Genomic DNA, 17,265 nt, shown 5'->3' with positions numbered 1-17,265 from the left:
ACGCCCTTGCTCCCTGGGGGCACGGCAGTGGAGTCTGCCGCAGAGTCTCTGTCAGGTCCCCAAGGACATGTGGCTAAAAATGAAAGACTTGATCAAAGTTTCTTTCTTTCTTTCTTTTTTTTTTTTATAAGCTAGATTCTCTTCTAGTTAGCTCTGAAACCTAGACTTTTGGATTTCTTTTTTTTTTTTAAGATTTTATTTATTTATTTGACAGAGACAGAGAGATCACAAGCAGGCAGAGAGGCAGGCAGAGAGACAGGGGGAAGCAGGCTCCCTGCCAAGCAGAGAGCCCGATGCGGGACTTGATCCCAGGACCCTGAGATCATGATCTGAGCTGAAGGCAGAGGCTTAACCCACTGAGCCACCCAGGTGCCCCCAAAGTGTCTTTTTTGGTGATTCCATTGAAAACTGTGCAGCTTTGCCCGGGATCCCCATGGTGCCCATTCCACAGGTACTCCTCATTGAGCACCTGCTGTGTGCCGGCGACCGCCATACAGCAAGGCCCCCAGGGGCCTGGAAAGACCGCTGTGGAAGCAGGTGGGGGGTGCCGGGGGTTGTGAAGCCTTGCCACGTGCCAGACACCACGATGCGTCCCGGCCAGCGTGCGCTCGTCCCAGCCCTCAGAGCCGTGTGTCCGGTGGGTGCCGGCATCGTCCCCGCTGCACAGGTGCCAGGGCCCAGCGGCCCCGAGAGGCCAAGTGACTTGTCCACGTTTGGGCAGGTCACAAGAGCTTGCACCGACAGGCGGGCTGTCTGGCCGTGAGTGGCGTCCAAGCTTGGCAGGTGCCGCCCTGTGCTGGGCAGGCCGGGCCTGCAGGGGCCGCTGCTCGCCCCACAGCCCTTTCTTGGGGACTGACCTTGTGCAGGGGCCTGCCCTGATTGGGGTGGTCCCACCTGGCTCTGCGCTCAACGGAGGCTTCCAGCAAGACCTCCGGCGAAGCCAGCGGTGCTCTGTGAGACTCGATGGAAGGCAGCAGGGATAGACAGCTTGGGGGCCCAGAGCGGGGGCGGGGCGCAGAGCCCCGACTCTGTGAAGAGATTTATTGGGGGAGGACGTGAAGTTTAAGCTGTGATCCAGAGTAGGAGTTGGCCAGCCAAAAATGCAGGGAAAAAGGGTTTTCTGAGAGAAGACGTGTAGAGATCTTGAAGCAAAAGAAAAGAGATCTCGGAATCACAAAGTGGCCAGTTTGGTTGGGTGAGCAGTGATGAGACCAAGAGCAGGCAAAACCAGATCCCCTGGGGAGGACCCTGCGGGCCTCCTGGGCTCCCCTCCTGAGGGCAGCTGACTTTGAGCAGGGGGTGGTTGGCATCCAATAGAAATGTATTGAGGCCCTATTGCCCTTGGGGTATGATGCTGGACAGAGCCCTTGCCCTCTAGGGGCTTGTATTCCAGTGGAAAAGCCAATAGGTAAATACACAACACGGCATCAGAGAGCACTGTGTGCCCCCAAAGGGAAGTCTCAGAGTCAGCTGTGAGGGGAGTAGGAAAGCCACATGAAGAAGGTGGGTGGGGAGGGAGGGCACAATGGTGCAGTCAAGACTTGGAGATGAGGAGTCAGCAGTGTGGCAGTGTTGGGGTGAATGCATTCCAGGTGGAGGGGATAGCTGGTGCAAAGGCCCTGAGGCAGCCACCAACTGGGCATGCTCCAGAAATGCAGAGTATGGTCAGTGTGGCTGGAATAGAGGGAAGGACATGGAAAAGGGAAGCCAGAGGGACTTCAGAGAGTTTGGGTTCGATCCCAAATCAGGGAGAAGCCAATAGAGAGTGTAGACAGGGTGTGGCAGGGCCCGATTTGTAATTTCAACCATCACTCTGCTCTTGTGTAGCCAATGGATTGTGGAACAGCAAGCTTGGACATTGGGATGGGTGGAGGGAGTGAGCTCTTGCTACAGAAGCAGGTGAGTCGACCTGAGCGAGTCCATGGTGGGGAGGGGAACTCAGGAGGGTGTGGACAATGTTGGCACATGCTCACACTTGCTCTGATATGGAGCTCCTGACCAGGGGGCGGCTAGGGCCACGGCTATGGGCAGCAGCCTTGGGTCCAGAGATCCACTTGTCTTGAGAGACACTACCCTCCAGGGAGGTCGGGAAAGACCCCCCATGGCTCTCAACTGGCTTGGAAATGGAGCTGGGAGAGGATGTGGTCTGGCCTCTACTGTCTTGTGTTTTTCTGTTTTTGTAACAGGTTTATTGAGCTATAATCCATGTGCCGTACAAGTCACCCACGTAGAGTATACGATTTAGTGGTTTTATGTCCCCAGGCCTGTGCCACCATCACCACGATTTGTGTAAATGAAACCATGTGTCACACGAGGTCTTCTGTGACTTAGTATGATTCCGAGGTCCATCTATGGGGAGCAGGTGTGCAGCCTCCACTCCTTTATATGGACCAGTAACGGTCTGCTGTGGGGACAGCCCATATTTTATTTCTCTGTTCATCAGTTGGTGGAAGCTTGGATTGTCCTTTCCCACTCTCTGGCAATGGTGAGTAGCGCTCTTACGAGTACTCACGGGCGTTTTTCTGCAGACATGTACTTTCACTTCTTTGGGAGAAACACCGGGAGTGGAATTGTCAGAGGGCGATTTTGGGTAACTGGTCAGGAAACTGCCAGACCGTTCCCCACAGTGGCTGCCCCATCTTCCATCCCGTCCACTGTGTGTTGAAGGCTCGGCCCTTCTCACGTCCTCCCCCACACTTGCGATCATCCCTGAATACCTCTGACAGGTCCTGTCGCACTTGCCCTGAGAGGTTCCCTGGCCATTTACAGACCAGGCACCCGGGAAGAGCACCCCAGCTCCCGGCTGTGTGAGAAGCTCTGCATCCAGTGCTCTCCACTGCCCAGGGTCCGGATGCCTTAGGGACAAGGTCCTTGCCTTCTCTCCTTCCCCATGTTCATTTCAACCCACCGGGAGCATCTCAGGCTCCACTTCATTTACTTAATAGATGAGGAAGGAAATGATTTCTGAGGCCGAGACGTGAGCGTTCCCCGTGGACGCCATTCCAACAGCACATGAAACTTCCACGTGGGGATTCGCTCGTTAGGCTGGAAACTGTGACCCAAGACCTTTCAACACTTGGTGTTTATAAAGGGAGTTTGAGAGTAATGACTTTTTAAAAGGCATTTGAGTGGGGAGGACTGGCATCATTCTGGGGTCCACAGCGTATGCGGAGTTTGCAAAAGCAGCTGGACAAGGCATGCATTTTGTCACGCTCTGGTCTGGGCTTGGGGGTGGGTGAGCAGCAGAGATGTGTAGAAGTCTCCTTCGCCAGGTGAGATGGGAAGACTGCTGTTCACGTCCGGGGCCGTCGCCCGGTGCCGTGTGATCCTGGGCCAGTCACTTAGCCCTCCCAGGCTCTACTTGTCGCTTTGGCACGTGGCTCCTATGGACATGCAAGATCTATGGGCAGTGAAGATGTTTTGGAGAAAGGTGTGCCTGTGAGTCTCCAAGCTGCCTCTTTCCAGGTGGTTCACGCACTGTGTTTTTCCGACTGGAAAGTGCTTACCCAAACTCATTCCCATTTGAGCTTGAGTCCGATTCCTTCTAGCGACTCCCTGCTCAGGCCTAGTGGAACGGGGCTGCCGCCTGATTTCCGGGGCGCTTGCTCAGGAGCACGTGTGTGCTCGCCAGCCAAAGCAGTGCCTCCGTGCGGCATCGTGAGAGCCCAACCAGGACGCCCTGAAATCGGTGATCCTCTGTGCAATTTTAATTTAGGGTAATTGTGAAGTTTGCACGAGACTTTAGGCTTGTGTGGCCCTTTCAGATCTGCCTGAGCCACAGTCCGGATGTGTGTGGGGGTTACCGCTCGGCCTCTCGGCTGGCTTCCTCCTGGACCCCAGAGTCCTTGTTCAGTGAAGGGCTGGGTTGGCGGATGTGAAGGCAGAGGCCGGGCGGGGCAGCGACCAGCGTCAAGGGCGTGGGGAGGCTGCTCACCTCTGTGTAGACCTGCTGGGTCTAGAAGGATCGCGTGAGTTACTCTCTGGGACCCGGCTTTCCTCAGCACCAGGTCACGCCACGCTCGAGACGCGGGCGAAGGGGCAAGGGCAGGACTGTTGGACCTTTGTTCCTACCCAGAAACCACTGCTCTTCTGGGTCAGTTTTATTAGTCTGACCCTGCCTTATACGCGACAGGGGGCACCACTAGGTCAGGACATGCTTTTTGTTTTAATAGAGGTAAAATGCCTCAATTTAACACTTAAAATACCTGAATTTAATATTCTCTAATTTTTTAAAAAGATTTATTTATTTTAGAAAGAGAGAGAGAGAACGAGCAGAAAGGGGAGAGGGAGAGAGAATCGCAAGCAGACCCCTTGCTGAGCACGGAGCCTGATCCTGGGAGCCTGAGACCTTGACCTGAGACGAAACCAAGAGTCAGATGCTTAACCGACTGTGCCACCCCTAAATTTAACATTTTAACTATTATATCCCCTACCATTAATGTATGAATAGAAATATGACTCTTTATCTTGATTAACCATTGGCTTCTGTCATTGGCTGCTCCTATATGGGGGCATAAATATTTACAATTGTTAGATCTTCTTGGTGGGTAGCCCCTTTCAGAATGCTGTAGTGTCCTGCTTTATCTCCGACGACAGTCTTTAGTTTAAAATCTAATTTATCTGATAGGAGAATCGCTACCCCAGCTTTCTTTGAGGCCCGTTGTCATGAAAGATGCTTCTCCTTCCTTTCACTTTCAGTCTGGATGTATCTTTAGGTTCCAAGCGGGTCTCTTATAGACAGCATATGGACAGGTCCTGTCGTTTTATCCAATCTGAAAGCCTGTGCCATTTTATGGACGCATTTAGGCCATTCACGTTGAGAGGGATTATTGAAAGATACGTTTTTATGGACATCGTGTTACCTGTGAAGTCTTTGTTTCTATAGATTGTCTCTATAAATTTCTTTTCTGTGTCACTCTTGGGTTCTTCTTTCTTTTATAGAACCCCCCCTTAATATTTCTTATAGTGCCAGATTGGTGGTCACATACTCTTTTAAGCCTTGCTGGTCTTGGGAGCTCTTTATCTCTCCATCCATTTTGAATGTCAGTCTTGTTGGATAAAGTATTCTTGGCTGCATGTTCTTCTTATTTAGTGCCCGGAATATATGTTGCCAGCCCTTTCTGGCTTTCCAGGTTTCTGAGGACAGGCCTGACCTTATCCTGATGGACCTTCCTCTGTACTTAAGGAATATCTTCCCCCAGCTGCCCTCAGAAGCTCTTGTCTAAAATTATGATTTGTCAGTTTCACAATCAAGTGCCTCGAGGTCTTTCTAGATGCGTTGACCTTGGGGGGTGTTCTTTCTGCCTCTAGGACATGAACGTTGGTTCCATTCCCCAAACTAGAAAAAATTTCATCCAGAGTTTGTTCAACTCTATCTTCTAGTCTTCTCTCTTTCTCTACCCTCTCAGGGATCCCAATAATTCTGAGTTGGAATGTTTCATGGTGTCATTTATTTCCCTAATTCTGTTTTCATGGTTTCTAAGCTGTTTGTTCCATGCTTTCTCCTGGCCCCTTTTCTCTCTCGGTTTGTCCTCCAGATCACAAATTCTGTCTTCTGCTTCGGTTTCCCTAGCTGTTAGACTATTAAAAAGGGCACAGTTCTGTGGCCTTCAGTACCTTCGCAGGGTTGTGCAACCTCTAATTTCAGAACTTTCTCATCACCTAAACAGAAACCCGACCCATCAGCCATCACCCCGTGTCCCTCCCCTCAGCCCAGCCAGCGCTGGTGACCACCGATCCACGTTTACCTATTCTGGCCATTTCATACCTAGGCACGTCTTTTGGGACTGCGCCTCTCGCTGGGCATGCCCTTCTGGGTGTTCATCCAAGTCGTGGCGCGTCAGTGCAGCCACATGGGAGACAGGCTGGCCTCTGCTCAAATAGGACTAAGACCCAGCGGTCGCTCTTCCATGTGTGCATCCAGAAAAACTGGAAATAGGTCTTCCAGCGAAAACGTGTCTGCGAATGTCCACAGCGGCACCGTGATGCATGGAGACGCAAAATGTGGTGCGTGCATCCAAGCAAGAGTCTCTTCTTCCACATTGACTAGCTCGTTTGCCTCCCGCTGGGTCTTCAGGACTCGTGCCAGGTGTCCTCAGGTGTCCTCAAGTTGGCCGGAAACTTACCTGAGGCCAAGACCGACCTCGCCTTCCCCACAGAGCACCTCCACCGTGGAGGCCCTTCTGTTCCCTCCTTCCCTGCTCCTTTCCAGAACTCTCGAGATCCTGCTGTGGGCGGGGCCGGCTGTGGGCGGGGCCTGTCATGGGTGGGACTGGAGGTGGGCGGGGCCTCTCTTGCAGGGACAGTCCTAGGGAGAGCTCCCTGAGGAGCTCTGCCCAACCGGGTTGTGCTGTAGTTCCAGGGGTCTCCCTGTGGAGGACAGTCTGGCACCCAAAGCTGAGAGACCAGGAGGAGGTGGCTGGCAGAGGTGGGAAGGAGAGGGTCCCTCCAGGGGTTACCAAGTACAGGGCTCCAGAGGTGGAAAGGGCCCCCGGGGGCTGAAGCACAAAGTGGGAATTTATTCTAATGCCAGTGGAGGCCACTGGAGCTGGGTGAGGTGGGGTCAGATGTTGCAGGGACCTGGGAGCCATGAGGGGGCCCGGGACTGGGGCAGATGAGCAGCAGAGGATGTGGTACCAGCATCGTAATGTCCGGGTGCCCGTTCTGCCTTTGCCACCACCCTCCACCCCCCGACCCTGGGCCTGGGAGCGCAGGGTTAGGTGTTGGGCCCAGAGCCAATGGTCAGCCAAGTTGTCTCAAGTGTGAGTTAATCAGTTAACCAGTCCAGTCTCCCACTCTTAAGTGGGAGTGGGCAGAGCTGGCCACCTCACCGGAGCGGCTCCTGGGTGCCCCGCGATGACAGAGAGCAGTGGCTGGGGCTGAGGTTAGCCGTGCTTCCATCCGCTGGGGCTGGCCTGTCCTGTGGGGCACCGGGGGCTAGCTCCCAGCCGCAGCCAGAGACTCTGAGCACACTCCAAGGAGACAGGTGTCACCGGCCGTGGCGTGTTCCCGGAAAACCTGAGCTGTGTGGACTTGCCACCTGGCTGGGCTGGGGCCACCTTTCTTGTCACTTCTTTGACAGCCGCCAGGGGATCCAAGCCAGGACGAGGGCCTGTGGCGAAGTTGGGAGCCACAGTGACAACAAAACCGGGGCACGGCATGTTCTGAGGCATAGCGGCTTCTGCTCTCAGGGGCAGCCACAAGTCAACAGCGGAGGCACCGGGGGGGCAGCGCCAGGCTAAAACATAGTGTGGCTGCAGGGTCAGCAAACGGGGGAAGGAGCCCAGCTCGGCAGATCCTGAAAAACGTGTCATGTTCTGTAGGATTTTATACCTCAGAGGTGCCTGCGCTCCTTCCCCACGGCCAGAGACCGTGAACTCGAGCACACGCACAGAGGAGTCGGCTTCTCCTTCCCTTTTGCTTCTTAAATACTTGCCGAAGCTTTGCTGGACCCTCCTGGGCTCTGTTTTCGGGCCTGGGGAGGCAGTTACGTGGGATGTCCTGGGTCCCTGCTCTCCTGGTCAGATAGCAAAGAGGACATTCCACTCATGAACAGGCTGATCGATTCTAAATTTAGATAATTCTAAATTGTGCTGGAGTCTGTGGTGCAAAATGTAACAGGAAGCCTAACGGGTGGGTATGGAGAATGGGACCATGAGGAGTCAGTAGGAGTTCATCAGGGACAAGAGTTGCTTCCAGAGGGATTGGCATGGGGACAGCCTTATGACAGGAGAGCTTGAGCAGGGCGAAGCAGAGGAGAGGCGGCAATCAGTGGGGTGAGGTAGGGGCGTGGTGTGAGGTAAGCTTGAAGCAGACTCCAGAATCTGGGGTCACTGTTGTGGTCTTGTGCGTCATCCTAAAGGCCACTCTGACGTTAAGCAGGGAAGTGACGCAGACCCTGTCTGCCTGGGGGGCCAGGTTTGCAGATAGACGCTGGGAAACCCATCGGAGGCCGCAGAGTTGGAGGCGGGGAATGACTCTGGCCTGGGCCCCAGGGGTCAGGAGTGCAAGCGGAGGTAAAGGATCCCGGGCACAAACCACTCCCGCTCACCCTCTTCCTTCTCCGAACGCCCAGGGGCGCCTTTTCCCTGAAGACATGTCCAAAGGGACCACCTATGGCAGGAGCTGGCAAACAGTGGGTAAACAGAGCAAATCTGTCTTCCACTGGTTCTTATAAATAAAGTTCCATTAAAATATATCCAGGCCTATTAACTTAGGCACCGTCTGCCGCTGCTTTCGTCGGAGGCTGGGCAGTCACAACACAGAGTGTGTGGCCCACGGCGCCGGAGAGAGATGCGCGATACATATGAGGACTTTTGCCCATCCCTGACCTCAGCAAAATGAATGTGGGACACATTTTCAAAATACGGATCTATTGGCTCAGAATCTTCCCAGCGTTTAAACATGTTTAATTTCCTCAGAAAAGTGCTAAGACATGCATATTTTAAAGAAAACTAACATTTGCCCTTAAGCTTGGACTGGCGTATAAGACTCTCCTCTTACACTTTGGTTTGGAAAGTCCGGGCTGGGAACTTGGGCTTTGAAGATGCTGGGCGGTAGCGTTTGTCTAGACTCACATCGCGATGCCCGTGTCTCCTGGTGCGTTGTTTGACGGCTTATCCTTTCTCCGGAACACTCGTTATTCTCTCCTCTGTCGGAGAGGATCTTCAGGGGCTGCCTCTAAAAGCAGCTTCTAGTCTTTGCAAAGTCCGTGGGCTTCTCGCTAAATAATTTCTGTAAGCATTTGCTGATGTGCAAATACAGACTTTCCCGCTGAGCCCAATACCGGCAAACGCCAGAGCCGGTGACGACAAAGGTGCCTTTCCCATCCGCCCCTTCTCCCTCCCTGATCCCATCCTCCTCGCGCTTTTATTCCTGGTTCCAAACTCCACACAGCCTTTCCAGACCCGCTTGATTTACAGATTTGAGCTGATTTTCACTTGGAGAACCGGCCATATGTCTGGCAGACACCAGCGACCATTGGCAGAATTATGGGGTTGATGCTAAACAGATGGGCCTTCTCCTCAGATGGGCTGGCTTTCCCACAGTGTATGCGAGGAAGAAAGAAACCGCTTGAATGATGCCTTGGTTTCTCCACGAGTGTCAGGATGTCGACGGTTCTTTGTCTGGTCTTTATGTTTGCACCGTTGCCATGTAGGGACCTCGGGCAGCTAGAGGACACTCGGAGACACGGGGAGCTTCGAGGCCCAACTTCTAGGAAGGTCTTAGAGGATCCCCTTTGTCTTTGGAATACAGATACCGGGGACAAGACGTTTATATTCCAAAAATAAATTTGCCGTGTACACTTCTTAGCGGGAGTATGTTTAAACTGCTTCCTCTGCCATCTACTGCTCCAAATCCATTCTCGCTCCAGCCCGTGTGTGGTTATGGCTGTCTGGGCAGCAAGGCATGAACAGGCCCGATCCATCTGTGTAGGAAAAGCTGGCTAAGCAGCTGAATAGAGTTGCTGACTGCAGGACTTCTCAGAGCTTTCGTTTGCTGTGATAGTATGCGGTGGCCCTTCAGGGAGGGCTTTCAGCATGCATGGTGTTTTCCCACCTGCCTTCAACCACGGAGCCCCTCCCGTGCCAGGGTTCCATGGAACGTGCATTGGGAAACACCTGTGTCACGCCCCACGGGTGAGCTCTGTGTCGGAAAGCCTAAGTTCCCGTGCCAGTCCCACTGCTTCCCAGCTGTGTGACTTTCTTACTTGGGTCCCACCCCAGCCTCCTCTTCTTCAATGTCAAATGGAGCTGGAAATTCAGTCCCTGTCCCCTGGGGTTGTTTGCTTGGAACAGACATGCTGAAGAATTTGGTGGCTCCCCTTGGGCATTCAAAACCACGTTCTACAATTAAGCATCCCCTCGATTCATGATATTCTGGGGCCGCCGATCTCCCTGAAGCTCAGCCAGGCTCTTGTGTTTCTTAGCCCTCGACTGACGAGCAGAACACAGCAGGGAGACGCCATCTGTCTACGGTGGCAGCCGGGAGACGGGGTGCGGCAGCGTGAAGCCTGGACGTTGCTTAGGAATGTAATTATCCCCCGCTGTCAAGGGGTGCAGAGGTGACTCTGGTCACTGTTGGGAACCAGTAACCTGCATTCTGATCCCACGTCTGTTTTCCGGCGGCAGGATGCAGCCGTCTCACTCAGGCGTGTGTTCACTCTCTCCTTCATGAACTCCACACGCCAGGAGCTATGCTGGGCACCCGGAGAGGGGTGGAGCCCTGCCATGGGGGCCCCGTGGCCTCTGCACCGGGGAAGCTGTGCTTTTCCACCCAGGGGCTGTGATGGGCTGCAGGTTCGGAGGGGCAGGCTGGAAGAGCAGTGGAGAAAGCCTGCAGAAGTTCTGGGAAGACGGCCATCGGCCCTTACAGGTCCCCCCCTTTTGAATACACTCACCCTTCTTCCTGCCCCTACCGGCCCCCTGCTGACCCCAGTGGCCAGTCCCCATGTCCACCCCAGCCGTGATGCCATGGAGTGCCTCCCTCCTTCCTGGACGGTGTTCACGGGTGCTCCTGCTTCTGCCTGTACTGGTCAGTACCCCCCACACGTCCTGCCCTTCAGCTGTCACTCGAGCAGTTTCCAGGAGGAGTGAAGGTCAAACCAGCCATATTTTCACATCGGGGAGACTTAAAGTCCATTTTGAAAATGTGGGTAAGGAGGCTCAGACCCATCCGGGTGACGGGTCACTTAGAACACCCAGCTCCTCTTTGTAGACAGATGTCAAACCACAGCCTTTGCAGGCTGGACACAAGCCGGTGGCCTTTGATGCTAAATGCCATGACCTTTGTGCTGCTCTGATGATGGTCTCAGCTCCAGGCCTGCTTTCATCCCACAGCCCGTACCCCTAACGGGGACGTCATCCTCCGGTCCGTGTGGTCTGACGCAGGGCGTAGGATGTGGGTTTCACCAGTGGGTGTCCTGACTTCCGAGCGTACTTCACCTTCGCTGTGTAACCTCCAACTTTGCCGCGTAACCTGGGGAAATGATTTCCCATCTCTCTGTCTCCATTTGTGTCCCTGTGATGGGGGCGATGGAAATAGTGACCTGCCTTCTAGGGGCTTGACAGGAATGGAATGAGCTCATTCATGGTAGGGGCTTGGGACAGGGCTTGTCACACAACACAGCAAGTGTCCTAGAGGTGTTGCCGTAGCCCGTCTCTGTTTTCCGGATTCTTCCCCGTGTGTTCACGTCCTGTGTTGATGGCTCTCCCGGCTTGGGTGACGACTCTGTCTCAACAACATCTCTGGGTCCCTCCCTCCTTTCTGTGCCGGCCCGCCCCCCTTCCCCTGTCTGTCCCTTCTCCGAGGGGCCCCCGCCTACAGCCTGGGCCCCTGCCTCCGGCCATCCACACCGCACTTTTGAGGTCTTCCCACTGCTCGTCCTCAGCGACTGCCCATCCTCAGGGCTTCGGTCTTGGCCCCACACGACTCTTCTTGGCCAGGCCCCAGCCTCCCTCTCACTCCCATTCCAAGAACCCCGAGCTCCAGCTGAGGGCTCCCAGATTCAAGTGCACAGACCCACGCTGGGCAGAGAGGAACACCAAGGATGAGACAGAATTGTTACCTTTTCTCTTATCAGTATATTCCCAACTAGAAGATGCCTTTCTTACTTGGAGATCATGTTCTTCCTGTTATGTGCGGCTGGTGGTGCTGGTGGCAGTCTCGTTTGGGTGTACTTGTGTGTGTCCGTGTGTGTGCGCGTGCGTGCACATGTGTGTCCATGAGCACATGTGTGTCCACATGTGTGTCCGCACATGCGTGTGTCCGTGCGTGTGTGATCCACGTGCATGTGTGTGTCCACACGTATGTGTGCCTGCACGCGTGCGTGTGTGTGTTGGTCACTAACTGGCATAGAAAGTTGGCATCTCCACGTGGACCTTGATTTTCTGTGTAGGGATTTTACTGGGCTTCTTTGGAACCTCAGGGACTGGGGACATCAGAGCGTGCTTCCCGGCCTTAATTCCCATTGCCCAGATACCACGTCCTGTCGCACGTCGATGGATTTACAAATCCTTGTCAAACTCTGAGGCCCAAATCAAGTATTACCTGGGCCCCCAGTGGCCTCTGAGTTCTCACTGCCCCCACCCCGGGGCCCCAGGCAGGAAGAATTATGTCCTCTGCACCTATCATCCCCCGACTTGTTCTTCCTAATTCCAGGCATCTTGGTTTTCTCTGTGGTCGGCGGTGGGGGGAGGGGAGCCCAGCACCGCTTCATTCTGCCTCACACCTGGCAGGCGCTTGCCTCACAGAAGGCGGTTGCTGAGTATCGAGAGATGGAGTCTTTGGGGCCAGGAAGGCTCACGGAGGACAGAGGCCCCGCTGTGGCGGTCGGCATGCCAGGTTCTGGCATGAGTCAGTCCGTAATCTGAAGTTCCCTCGTTGTTTCCTTCTTCGTGTCTTCCTCCCGCTCCGTGAGCGAGTCAGCTTCCCGCAGAGCGGCCCCGGCCCCGGCAGCCTCAGCCCACAGCGGACGGACGAGCCTGCGGATGAGTGAGGCAGCGACCAAGGTGGCGTCTGGATCGCTGGACGCGGAGGGCGCTGCCTCCCTGCCGAGGCTGGCCACGTGGTGGGCGGCCCGGGCATCAGCGGGGGTGGGGGCTTGCCTCCCGCCGTGTTTTGGGGAAAAGGGAAGGGCAGGAAGAGAGACAGGAGGTCAGTGGATAGAAGATGAGGACGCAGGAGCTCACTCAGGAGGGGACGTTGGAGTCAGACGGATGGGGGCCGGGTCCAGGCTCCCGCCACGGTGGCTCCACCTCCCAGAGCTTGCGGTGAGCAAGACGGCCACAGCTCCTGTTCGTTCCGGTGGGAAGGACAGAAGACCGCAATCAACGGGACGCCCCAGGATGACATCCAAGAGCCATCAGAGCAAGCATGGAGGGGATGGCATGAGGAGAGGCGCTGACCCCGGGCCAGGCAGGACGGTTAGCCGGAAGCCCAGTGAGCTCAGTCACGGGGGCATCGACGTCCTTCCCTGCCTTGTTCTAGAACAGCGCCGGGCCACACGTCTGGGGGATCCACTGGTGGGGGGAGGTGGGCAGGGCCAGGCACCAGGGACCGGGAGAGGGCTGGCGCTGTCCGGGGTGCGGGCTGGGGCCTGCCCCCTTAGCTCCAGCCGTCTCGTGTCAGCGGGGCCGGCCACCCGCCCCATCCCTCCTTCGGGAGCCCCGGGAGGCCCCTGCCTGCTCCGTGGAGGCCTGTTTTACTTCCGAATGCGGCTGTGGGGAAACAGTTTCCCTTAATTAACTGCTAATGCTTCCCAGGTGGCAAAGGTGGCCCTGGCGCAGCACCGTGTTACTCGGAGGCTGGAGGGATCTGCTAACGCGTCTGCACCTCCGGGAGCCTCCCAGCGCGGGGAACGGCTTCCTCCCGAGCCCCAGGGAGATGGAGTCTGAATTCACGGGTGGGGGACGGGGTCGGCGCGCACGTCCACCCAGCCCTGCCTGCCCTCTGCAGACACACATGCGGGAGCACACCCGCCCGCCACGTTGGCCCCCAGCCACGCCTGCGTGCCCTCGAGTGTGTGGGGGCCACTCTGTGCCCAGGAGCGCGCACACCCGCCTCTAGCTCCCACGGACCCCCACGCACACAGTCAGTGACTCACTGATGCCCTCTCTGCCCTCGAGGTGCCGGTAAGGAATTCCTTCTCTGGATGCTACAGTGTCTCTTCTGAAATTTCTGTCCTTGGGCCAGTCCCTGGGCCTGAGCCCCGCTGGGGGAGGTGGCAGGGAGAGGACATCCCTCCGGGGTGCAGGGGAGGGGTGCTGGAGCCTGTTGCCACCTGGGGTCCGCTCCCTGGTGACAGCAGGGCCCCCGAGGAGTTGCTCAGATGAAGGTGTCTGTCCTGGCCCAGCATGTGGGATACTTGGTAAATGGAGATGAAGAGACCTCAGGGGCTCCTTCCGAATTTTGGGTCAGGTTCAAGCCCCCGAGTAGGGCCCCTTCTGTGCTCCGCTATGTGTGAGGACCAAGTACGCGTTCCAGCCACCAGGGACAGAGGTGTGGTGGGGGGAGCAGGGAGTCAAGCGGGCCACGTGGCTGAGCCCCAGGCAAGGACATGGGAAGGGCGGCACCCTCAGTTCCCCAGCAAGGCCGTGGGAAGTGCGAGGGTGCAGGGAGGAGATGGGGTCAGCACGTCCACTCCCATCTGTGAGAGACAGAGCCCGGATGTGAGCCCAGACTCCTGGTCATAGCCCCTGTGTTCTGCATGACCGCACCGTACTGGTTTCCGTAGCACGCCAGAAACATTACTGCACGATGATGACGATGATAAAGTCACGGGGCAGAGGGTGGCAGAGGTGAGTGGGTGGGGGCGGGATGAAGACGTGGGGAGCTGTCTTGGCTTGGTGATCGAGCTGCTGTTTGTGCTACAGGAGAAGGGAAAGGGCAGGGAACGTGCAGAAAAGTGGTGTGACTAGAATTCTGTTTTTAAAGGGGTGGGGGCACTGTGGGAGGGGGCTGACTAGAACACCCGTGGGGGCATCTGGGGGGAGCTGCTGGTGGCCTGGACTGGAGTCCTGGTGATGTGGGTAGCCAATGGGGTGGGATTTGGGGTCTGATTTGTGGTTTACTCTGTGTGCTGCTCCTTTTTGCTTTGGCTGCTAGGAAGCTCAGAGCCCCAAGTGTGCCTGTCTCCTGTGCCCTCGTGGCATCTCTAAGCCCTGGGTGCTTGGTCCTGCCCAGAACCCCCTTCCTCTGGATTTCTGCAGATGCTCATCTTGTGGGCCCTGTGTTTCTGGTACCTGCCCCCCGTCTTTTGTGAGCTATAAACCAAGTGACGACAACAGTGCACTGTCCCCAGGCGCCTCTCTGGGGATCTTCATCTTCTTCCTCCAACTAGCCTGGAGGCTTGGGGGGACCTGACCTGTTCTCTCCCCCTTGTGCCAAAATGCCTGCAGGACAGCAGCCTTCCGGGGCCATGTGGCTCTGGCCGCTTCTGTGGGCGGAAAGGAAAGGAGAGAATAATAACGCAGAATGAACTGCCTCTGGGAATGGTCTGCTTCCTGCGCCTGGAGGCCTGGAGTGCAGAGCTGGGGAGACGGTGGTGGGAGGAGTCTGTGACCCACGCCCTGGGGCTCCTTTCGCTTGCTCCCTCCCTCCCTCACCCACGCTTCCTGCACCCCTGAGGGTGCTGGGAACACGCACAAAAATGAGCTCAACTGAGCTGCTTTCTCCCACAAGTCACCCCTAGGCTTGTTCTCCCACACGGGGTTGCTTTGTTGGCCACCGTGGACACGGTCTCCGCTGTACAGTTAACAGTAACGGCTAGGGAGAGTGGCCACACTCCCTGGTGGGCTGGGACGGTCCTGGTTTGTGCCTTTTGTGGATGTCTTCCCCATTTGTGTCCTGCTCTGGGCACAAATTTATAGTTACCCTAGAAGCAGATTAGAGATACAAGGGGGGGTCTCTGGAATCACACTGCTCAAGGTCATGCCAACCTCCAGCATTTCCTCACTCTGTGAGTCCGCAGGATGGCCCACGGCTCTGAGCCTCAGTGTGCTCATCTGTGTAATGGATGAGTCTGTATCTTACAGATTTACTGTGAGAGGAAGTCAGGTGGTCCCTGACCCAGAACAAGCCGGGACTGACTTTCACCCCATCATCATTCTCTAGTTCCTTGTATAATACAAACCACCAGGAAAACTTCTACCAGGAGACCCCTCACGCCAGCATGGTACGGTAACCAGCGTGTCTACGGAGCCTTAGAACATAGACAATGTTATTATTCAGGGTTTGTAACATACTCTCAGTGAACTTTGTGTTGAATGTGTTTACCTGAGTTTCCAGGCTCTGTGGTCACCCTGAATCTTCCTTTCAACACAAGGCATCTGGGATGTTCATTATCTTTATTTTACAGACATGGAACCTGAGGCCAAAGTTGCGGGTGCCTTACCATGAGCCTTGGGCTACTGATAGGTGTCAGACCTTGGGGATCATCTGACTGCCGCTCCCCGGGATCGCGTGTCCCTGGGGCCCCTGTCACATGAGGCACAGGGCTAGATCTGATGGTGACCAGCCGTCACAGGGCCTGGCCCCTCTGGGGGCCTCCTTCTGCTGACAACCCTCCTGAGACCCCTCATTCCAGCCCTGCTCTGCCGGGAGCTTCAGGTCCCTCTGGGCCTTCTTGGCTACATGGAAGCCCCCCGCCCCGTCTGTGGGGAGCAGCATGTGTGCTGGGCAACATGTGTGTGTGTGTGCACACGTCTGCACAGAGTGTCCTGGCCAGGGTCGGGCACATGTGCCAGCAGCCACACTGGGGAGCACTGACGGGTGTGTGAACGTGCGCCCAAGGGACACGGAAAGGTTGGAACTTAGGGCACTTGGAGCCTCGTCACTGCTGGAAGAAAGGTCCCTTCCCTGGGCCAGGAGGGGTTTGGGGCAACTGAAGCTTCTTTCTCCATCCTCTTGGGCACTGGCCTGAGCTCAGCCTTAGCCACACCCAGTGGACAGGGTCCGGTGGGCCGTGGGGGCAGCGCAGGTTGCTCTCACGCTGCTCTGATTTCTCCATCTTGTCCACTGCATTGTTCTCCATTCTAATGAATCTTCTTTCTTTGAACGTGAACACATCATAAACTCCCGAAGGGCTAGTCGTGAAGCTCATGTCTTCCTCTCTCCCAGGCCCCCAGTAGCGCATGTCCCCTGTTGCTCGAGTGCCCTGCAGACATGTTCCGCGCAGCCGTGTTCTCTGCACGACCCCCTCACGCATGTTGCTGGCGTGTGCTGTGTGATGCTGCGTGTGATTTTCTTGACTTAGCAATCGATCGTGGCCTGGTTGCCTCTCTGCTCTCTTTCCTTCCATGTCCATACATGGGTCACAGATGGGAGGGATGATCAGTGACTTAGCCAGTGGCCTGTTGATAATACCAGTCTCGGCACCACGAGCGTCCTTGGGTGTCCATCTCTATGTGTCCCACAGCGTGCGAAAACAGCGTAGTTTTCTGAACAAGGATCCAAAGGAGAGCTACTTCCCTTGGCCTGTTCATGGACCGACTCCTTCCATGGCTCTCCAGTGAGGACCATGGCCAGGCCTAAGCTGAGGGTCAAGGCAGAGAGCTGACAGCTGAGCGGGAGGGCAGGCACCCAGGGACCATTGCGACTCCTCGATGCTGGCACAAGTAGCTTCAGGAGCAGAAGGCAAAGCTCAGCACCTTGTCTGGGGCAGGAGAAGGTGCAGCCTTGTAGAGAAAGTCAGATTTAGCAGTGGCTGAAGTTGACAGGGCAAAGAAGCCAAGAAGAGCAGCACAGGTGAAGGGCATAGCATGAGCA

The 17,265-nt window shown here is 55.9% G+C and overlaps 1 protein-coding gene across 1 annotated transcript in view; it reads left to right on the top strand.

Annotated features, from left to right (window-relative positions):
• PHACTR3 (phosphatase and actin regulator 3) overlaps positions 1-17,265 on the top strand; it is a 202,642-nt gene that overhangs the window by 95,459 nt on the left and 89,918 nt on the right. The window lies entirely within an intron of this gene.

This window comes from Lontra canadensis, unplaced genomic scaffold (assembly GCF_010015895.1).
Source record: "Lontra canadensis isolate GAN:19392208 unplaced genomic scaffold, GSC_riverotter_1.0 scaffold65, whole genome shotgun sequence".
Taxonomy (NCBI): Eukaryota; Metazoa; Chordata; class Mammalia; order Carnivora; family Mustelidae; genus Lontra; species Lontra canadensis.
The sequence above is the reverse complement of the archived record's forward strand: the minus strand, read 5'-3'. Positions and strand labels throughout refer to the sequence as shown.